Here is a 9,300-nt window from a genome sequence, read left to right as displayed (position 1 = left end):
TTGCCCTTCCATGCAGCCTAGCGGAGAAGCTGCTCAGATCCTCACATTGCCCTGGAACAAAAGCAGCTTCTCATAGACCGAGCTGAGAATCTGATGGGCCTGGCTTGGTGCCTGGTCCTGCCTCTGAGGGTGGTCAACCTTGGCAAGTTCTTCTAGACAAATGTGGATGACCACATCCCTGCATGGTCATTTATGAGGGTCTTTCAGACCACAGAGCCAACAGAGACCAAGTCCAGTTGGGAGGGAATTGAACTTGACTGTTGACACTGCCCCAGCCAAAAGCTCAGGACCTGGTCAGAAATGAAGAGACTCAAGGCAAAAAATTCACAGACTTTCTGAGAACCTCATTCCAAAGTTGGCACATTGACAAGCTGTGGATGAGGCTTTTTTCCTTTTGTTTGCATTAATATAGGTGTTTGAAAGATGAGATCTCAAGTTGCATTATAAATTCCACTCTGATTCTTTGCAAACTTTGAAATGCATCTCACTGTAGCTGAGCTGGGTCCAGCCATCAGATCAAAGGGGTGCTTGTTCCTGTTGAAGTTTTTTTTTTTTTTTTTGAGATGGAGTCTCGCTCTGTCGCCCAGGCTGGAGTACAGTGGCGCGGTCTCGGCTCACTGCAACCTCTGCCTGCCGGGTTCATGCCATTCTCCTGCCTTAGCCTCCTGAGTAGCTGGGACTACAGGTGCCCGGCAGCCCGCCCGGCTATTTTTTTTTTTTTTTTTTTTTTGTAATTTTAGTAGAGATGAGGTTTCACCGTGTTAGCCAGGATGGTCTCGATCTCCTGACCTCGTGGTCCGCCAGCCTTGGCCTCCCAAAGTGCTGGGATTACAGGCGTGAGCCAGAGTGCCCGGCCGCCTGTTGAAGTTTTATTGGCCTAAGATGGAATCTAATTTTTTCCAATTAGTCATCTGTATCCATGTTCTCTGATGCCCAAGGACAAGTTAACCTGACCACAGTCATCTGCCAGCATTTTCAAGGAGAGACCAGGCCATTGAAGGCAGTTTATTATGAATATTGCCGCTGGGCTTACTTGGATAAAATCATTTTCTTTTTCCCTTCCTTCCTTCCTTCCTTCCTTCCTTCCTTTCTTTTCTTTCTGAATCTGCTAAAATGTTAACTATTTATTTAGGGTGTTGAGATTATAGCTGCTATATGTTTATTTATTTGGCATCTCTTAGCTTACTTTTCTTTCTCTTTTTTTTTGCTCTTGTTTCCTAGGCTGGAGTGCAATGGTGTGATCTTGGCTCACTGAAACCTCCGTCTTGCAGGTTCAAGTGATTCTCATGCCTCAGCCTCCCGAGTAGCTGGGATTACAGGCTCCTGCCACCACACCCATCTAAGTTTTTGTATTTTTAGTGGAGGCGGGGTTTCACCATGTTGGCCAGGCTGGTCTTGAACTCCTGACCTCAGGTGATCCACCTGCCTTGGCCTCCCAAAGTGCTGGGATTACAGGCATGAGCCACTGTGCCTGACCTTCTTTTTTTTTATTTTAATTTTTCCATAAGTTGTTGGGATACAGATGGTATTTGGCTAGATGAGTAAGTTCTTTAGTGGTGATTTGTGAGATTTTGGTGCACCCATCACCGGAGCAGTATACATTGCATCCTACTTGTAGTCTTTTATCTCTCGCTCCCCCACACTCTTCCCCACAAGTCTCCAAAGTCCATTCCATCATTCTTATGCCTTTGCGTCCTCATAGCTTAGCTCCCATGTATCAGTGAGAAGATACGATGTTTGGTTTTCTATTCCTGAGTTACTTCACTTAGAATAATAGTTTCCAATCTCATCCAGGTCACCGCAAATGTCATTAATTCATTCCTTTTTATGGATGTGTAGTATTCCATCATATATATATACCACAGTTTCTTTATCCACTCGTTGATCGATGGACATTTGATTTGTTCCATATTTTTGCAATTGTAAATTGTGCTGCTATAAACATGCATGTGCAAGTATCTTTTTCATATAATGACTTCTTTTCCTCTGGGTAGATACCCAGTGGTGGGATTGCTGGATCAAATGGTAGCTCTACTTTTAGTTCTTTAAGGAATCTCCACACTGTTTTCCATAGTGGCTGTACTAGTTTACATTCCCACCAGCAGTACAGAAGTGTTCCCTGACTGCCGCATCCATGTCAACATCTGCTGTTTTTTGATTTTTTGATTATGGCCATTCTTGCAGGAGGAGGTGGTATCACATTGTGGGTTTGATTTGCATTTCCCTGATCATTAGTGATGTTGAGCATTTTTTCATATGTTTTTTGGCCATTTGTATATCGTCTTTTGAGAATTGTCTATTCATGTCCTTAGCCCACTTTTTGATGGGATTGTTGCCTCCAGAATCCAAAGCATGATAAGTCACTCACTTGATTCTGTAATTTTCCAGGTTAGGCTGCATGTCCACTGGAGCCTGGGTCATCAGCTCCACCTGAATCAGATGAGTTGAGGAAGGGAAAGAGAGCGCATCAGTGAAAATCCAGGTACCACTGTGAAAAGAAGGAAGAGCCGATGCTGGTCAGGCAACACGAGCAGGTGCCCATGGAAGGTGGTGAGAGCCAGGTTGGGGTTGCTCCCTGTGCCGTACTCCTAACCTCAGCCTGCAGAGCCTCCCAGGTGGACACTGTGATGCCAGAGTAGGAGGACTCAAGCCTTGTTCACTCACTCATTCATTCAACAGCCATTCATTGAGAACTAACGCTGGACAAGGTCCTGGGCTAAACATTGCCCAGGATGCAAAAGATGTAAGATGTGTTCCTGGTTCTTAAAGATCTCAGCTTTCTGGGTGGCTCATACTCACGTTATGTGTGATTGTTGAAAAAATGATGCCTTCTTTCTTGCTGGAGTTTCCTCATTTCCTTCTAGCAAAGAGACATAAAGAAACCTGCGCAATTTTCCAGGAGGTGTCTGACATTCACTGAGATAATAGACTGTTCTTGTGACTGGCATGGAAAGTCCGTTTCAATGACAGAGTTCACTGTGGCCATGATAAGTGGGATTAGGAGCAGGGTGGCAGCCCACAGAGCCACCCACATGCTCATCAGGTCTCACGGTCTTCTCTGTATCCAGGGAGGCCTCTGCCCCACTGCAGCTGAAGAACCAGCCATGGCCATGGGGTCTGGCCAAACGATGGCTGGGAGCTTGCTAGGCCACAACTGGGGTTTCCCTGACTTTGTCAGTTTTTATTTCCCATCATGCCAACTATGTTTCAAATTTCACAAAAAGAAGAAAAAAAATCAATGTTTTTTTTTCTTGCAAAGAACTTATATTTTCAACTTGAAGATGGAAAAATCAAAGTCAGAGTCCACAAGTTTCTGAGGAGCTCTTGACCTACTTTTGGGGAACCAGTTCTTGTTGGAACCACAAACCAGGGCACGGCTTTCAATGGCTTCATGCAATGTGCTGTCAGAAGCATATGGGAAGCTGGGCACCGGGGGGCCCCATCAGAAAACCCATGCATGAGCGATGATGACCTGATGCTTGGCTGGGTTTTATCCCCACAAAGTGTCCAGATTGACACTGTAGATCTCATGTGGAACCTGCCAGGTCACCCTCCCTCCAGCCCTGTCCCCGCACCTCCTGCTGACCTGCACCTGCAGTGCAGCCTGTGGCTCTCACTGGCCTGAGTCAGGGAACACTTGAGGAGCTCCTAGCTTAGAGGCTGGGGACTCAGTGTCCCACGAATCCTGCCCTGCCCTGTGGCTCAGTCAAGCAACTGGGCTCCTCCCTTTCTCCCACCAAGTTCTCATATTGCTGCCAACTCCCCCATCCGTACCTCCTGCCCCAGGTCCCAGGACCCAGACCCACTTCTACACCTCTGCATCAGGGCCTTGCCCATGGCCCTGACACCACACTGACTCTCCGACACCTCTCAGACACCTGTGGGGCATGCTGCGATTCTCACAGCTCCTTCCTGAGCTCCAAGGCCAGTGCTAGCATGGACTCCTTCTTGTATATTACACCATTCCTACGAGTCATAAACCCCAAAGCTTCTCTCCTGGAGGGAAAAATTAATTTTCACATTTTATGATTTCCTTTGATAGAACTTAGTGTTCATGACACACACACACACACACACACACACACACACACACACACACACACATAATCTCTCTCTCTCTCTGTCTCTCACACACAGGAAACAAACTGCCCAGAAAGGCTCATACTCAGGACTCACAGTCCCAAAGGCCACCCTGTCTCCGCCATAGCTACCTGCCTGTGGGGGACTTTGTCTCACTTCATACTCAGAGAGGGTTACGTTGCTGCCCTGAGTCAGAGCACTTTCCGGATGTTGAGCATCATCATGCAATTAGGAAGAATGAGCACGGCCGTCCTCCTGCCTCCTCAGGTTCGGTCCCCAAGCTGTCTGTCTCTAGCTCAGTTCCATGGCTGGAGAGTAGGAGTTCCTTGTCAGTGTTCCCAGCCAGGGGAGCTAGAAATAGTTCAGGCAATTCTTATTCTTGTCCAAAGCAAGGATCAATGCAGCTGACCACAGTGGCCCTGTGTGGGCGCCACGTGTGTGTGAATGTTGACTGACAGCAGAGGCAACTATCCCTCCATAGGCTGTCATGCAGCTAAGCTGGAGCGATGCCTTGCACCTATGAAAACAAAAAGCTCCTGGCAACTCCATCGTTCTGCAGTCCACGTGCTGTCGCTCCGGGGCAGGCTTCTCCCAGCTGCCCTTTGCCTATGGCATTCCTCCTCTTTCCAGTAACCAGGCAGAGGGGAGGGGTGCATCATAGGGTGACAGCTGTGGAGGCTGTGTGCTCTACAGTGACCACAGACTCCCAGATGTTCTGGAAATGCACGAATCAAAGTGTCAATGGAATAGCAGAAAAACTCAGAAAAGAAGACACAAAGAAACACCACCATCAAATTAGAAAGGGTTGGTGTGTCTGTCTTCTACACAGGTATTTCTGGATATGGAAAAGCCAACCAGCGTGGTCATAGTCATGGTCATTTCCATTCCTGTTCTTCTTCTTCTTCTTCTTCTTTTTTTTTTTTTTTTTTTTTTGAGACAGGGTCTCACTCTGTTGCCCAGGCTGGAGTGCAATTGGTGTGATCTAGGCTCACTGCAACCTCTGCCTCCCAGGTTCAAGCGATTCTCCTGCCTCAGCCTCCTGAGTAGCTGGCATTACAGGCGCCTGCCACCATGCCCAGCTAATTTTTGTATTTTTGGTAGAGATGGGGTTTCACCATGTTGCCCAGCTGGTCTCAAACTCCTGGCCTTGGCCTCTTAAAGTGCTGGGATTACAGGCGTGAGACACCGGGTCCGGCCATTCTTGTCCTTTTGACACAAGATTCTAATCACTCTTCTTGAGAACTCTCCCAACAATATACACTGTTTTAGTCATGATAAAGAATTCTTATAACCAGCAATACCATCTATGATTTCGTATGTGATATGGTTTGGCTCTGTTTCCCTACTCAAATCTCATATTGAAGTGTAAGCCACAGTGTTGGAAGTGGGACCTGGTGGGAAGTGATTGGATCATGGGGGTGGAATTCTCATGAATGGTTTAGCACCATCCCATTGATGCTGTCTTTGCGATAGTGAGGGAGTTCTCGCAAGATCTGGTCATTTAAAAGTGTGTAGCACCTCTCCCACCTCTCTTGCTCATGCTCCGGCCATGTGACACACCTACTCCCCCTTCACCTTCCGCTGTGATTGGAAGCTTCCTGAGGCCTCCCAGAAGCTAAGCAGATGTTAGCACCATGCTTCCTGTATAGCCTACAGAGCCATGAGCCAATTAAACCTCTTTTCTTTATCAATTACCCAGCCTCAGGTGTTTCTTCATAGCAATGCAAGAACGGGCTAACACAGGGTGCTTTCCATTTTGTATGGCCAGTCAATTCCAGATTACCTGGATGATGGCCCTGCACGATGGGCTGGATTATAGAAAACTCCACAGCATGCAAACCTTATTGCTACATAGCTTTGAAATATTTCATGTAATTTTTTACACAAGCATTTGCTTCCTAATTACATGATGATGTTTTATTATTTTCTGCATCAGTGCTATTAGCGACCACATATACAGTGTGGACTCGATGTCCTTTGTGTTCACTCACTCATCGAATGCTCTCAACACCTCCTGTGAGGTCGGGTTTTAGTGAGGATAACAATAACTACTTTAAGAAAGTGACTCAACAGTGCAGTGGCTCTAAGCAGATTGAAGATTACTTTTCTTTTATATGGTGATCTCATTGTCCCAAGTTGGAAGGCGACAGGGTTAGGCTGATGACCATTGTGTATAGGTGGCTAGCAAAGCCACTCTGGTCACTGCTGCTCAAGCCATCAGAAACAGAGAACAAGGGTGTTGAGGTAGCATGCCAGCTCTTTTGAGGCCCAGCCTGGTCATGGCACAAGTCACTTGCATTCATGTTCCATGGGAGAGGACATAGCCACATGGCCATGCTTCAGGGGGTGCTGGGAAACCTGGCGTAACCAGCCAGCACCTGCCAGGCCAGAACTCTGCTGTTACAGAGAGGGGATAGCTGCTTGCATCCTCCACCACTGAGAGTTGCTATCTGTCTTAGCTTAGGTAGCTTAAAAAATCAGAAATTTGGCTGGGCGTGGTGGCTCACGCCTGTAATCCCAGCACTCTGGGAGGCCGAGGTGGGCAGATCATGAGGTCAGGAGTTCAAGACAAGCCTGGCCAACATGACGAAACCCCATCTCTGCTAAAAATACAAAAATTAGCTGGGCGTGGTGGCGGGTGCCTGTAATCCCAGCTACTTGGGGGGCTGAGGCAGGAGAATTGCTTGAACCCGGGAGATGGAGGTTGCAGGGAGCTGAGATCGTGCCATTGCACTCCAGCCTGGGCAATAAGAGCAAGACTTCGTCTCAAAAAAAAAAAAAAAAATCAGAAATTTATTGCTCACAGTTCTGGAGGTGGGAAGTCCAAGATCAAGGTGGCAGCAGATTCAGTGTCTCATGAGGGCCCACTTCCTGGTTCAGAGATAGTGCCTTCTAGCCATATCCTCACAAGATAGATAAGGCAGGGGCCTCTCTGGAGTCTCTTTCATAAGGACACTGATCCCATTCATGAAGACTCTGTCCTCGTGACTTATCACTTCCCAAAAACCACACCTCCTAACACCATCACACTGGGGATTAGGTTTCAATATAGGAATTTGGGGAGGATGGAAACATTCAGATCATACCATTATCTTATTGACATTTTATAGGTGAAGAAACTCAAGCACAGATCAATTAAAAAATTCCTCTGAGAGCACAGATAATCGGAGTGGAGATAGGATTCTTGCTCAGGCTACCTGGCTTTAAGTCCGTGCCTTTGATCATTATGCTACGTTAGATTTATAACACAATATTAACTTTAACATATAATTAATACACATCTTCACATTTGACTGCCTGCTGTATCTTTCTGCCCCAAAGCCTCAAAGTCATTCATTTGTCAAGAAATTTCCTTGAGATATTCGACAGCGGGCTGGAGAATTAGGTGCCACCCATATTCTTAAGTCCAGGGTGAAAGCCAGGACCCAGCTGTGGTCAGACCCCTGAGTGGATGGGCAGGGCCTCCTGCTAGACTGGCCAGTGGGTATGACCTGCTCCTCAAGGGCCAGTTGGGGGATCTGTGGCTCAAGGCTTTGTATGGAACATTGCCTCCTTTTCCCCCAACTCCAGGCACTCGTACTCCTTCCTGCTGCTTTGAGAGACCCCAGGGCTACAGCAAGAACTTGTGGTGCATGCAGAAGAGCCAGACAGCAGCCCAAACATCATAGTTCACACATCCTTCTGCAATGGCAAGGGGCTGGGAGGCATCTGCTCTGGTCGGAAGAATTTTAACAGACTTTTTGCATCTTAAAGAGCTGATTGCTACTGTCATCAACTTCATCTCATTGTGGCCTCGTTTTATATTTTTCCTTCATCCCTTTGTACCCCGTCATTAGTATGGGATTAAGAGACAGAGCAATTGGGAAGTCAGAAAAACAAAACAGCAAGTTCCACTTTAGGGCAATTTGCTGTTATAAAGGCATTTCCCATGTGCTACCTGGAGGTAGCCAGATCTCCTTGGGCCCGTGGTCAGAAGGGGCACGGAGGCCTGCAGAGATCTGCAGGCTGCTGTAGATCATCAGGAGGTAGGAGCAGGTCTCCCCATCCAGGCTCTGACACATTCACCCAGAACACACTGCCACAAAGCCTGTGAACGGACAGCAGCTTTCTCATTAATTAGATGGTTTTCCTGGCTAGGGGTTGGCAGGGCCAGCATAGCGGCTAGCCTGGGTTAATTTAAGTGAGTATCCCGATCCAGTGGTCTATAACTTTCAGAAGGGTGAAAACCAGTGTTCCCCAGAACCAAGCATTTCCATATTCAAGCACCTAGGCAGTCTCGCTTACACTTTGGGGGACTCCAGGCACCCTGAAACCCTTCCTTGGGCTCCCTACATAAGGATCTGAACTTTTCAATCCCTTTGCTTTATTTGTTAATCACCCTAATGAAAACAGATCAACACAATTTTGTATCATTAAAGAGTAAATAAATTATAGTAAATCCACAGAAAACTACACAAAAGTTATAAAGAGATGGCTATTGTACAACAAAATAAAATCTAAATTACAGCTAAGTTTGAAAAATAAAATAAAATTAATTCATTTAACTAACAAATGTGCATGCATGTGCGTTTGCGTGTGTGTGTGTGTGTGTGTGTGTGTGTAAAGACAGCATTAGAAAGAGACAATATGAGTCTGCTACCCACTGGGGACACAGCAACGAATAAAACACAATCTCTTCCCTGGGAGTCAGTGCTGCTGGAGCCATGCCAGGAAACAGGGCCAAGGATGGGATTGGTGGTCCATGCAGGACCACTGGGTTTTATTCTGAGAAGACAGGGAGCTGTTGGAGGGCTTGGAGCAGGGCAGGGGCATGACATCCCTGCTTTGATTTTTAAAATTTCAGTCTGTCTATTCCAAAAAGCATTGCTTCTGGGTGGTTTGAAGCAGGGAGAGCCGTCCAGTGGCCACTGCAGTGCTTCGGGGGAAGTGGAGTTGTGTTTGAACCATTGTAGTAGGGGTGGGGTGGTGAGAGGCCAGCAGGCTCTGGGTGGACTTTGAGGACGGAGCCCCCAGGATTTGCTGGTGTTTCAGATGGCGGCAACAAAAGAGAGGAACCAAAGAGGATTCCCAGTATTTGGCCAGTAAATGGTGCTGACTTTACTAAGCAGAACTGGCAGAGGAGCAGGCTTGGCAGAGGCAAAGTCAAGGGCTCTGCTTTGAACCAGTTTGCATGGCTAATTCAGACTGAGGTGTCAGGTGGGCGGTTGGAGGTCCAGCTTC

This window comes from Pan paniscus, chromosome 12 (assembly GCF_029289425.2).
Source record: "Pan paniscus chromosome 12, NHGRI_mPanPan1-v2.0_pri, whole genome shotgun sequence".
Lineage (NCBI taxonomy): Eukaryota > Metazoa > Chordata > Mammalia > Primates > Hominidae > Pan > Pan paniscus.
Note: the sequence above shows the minus strand (reverse complement) of the source record.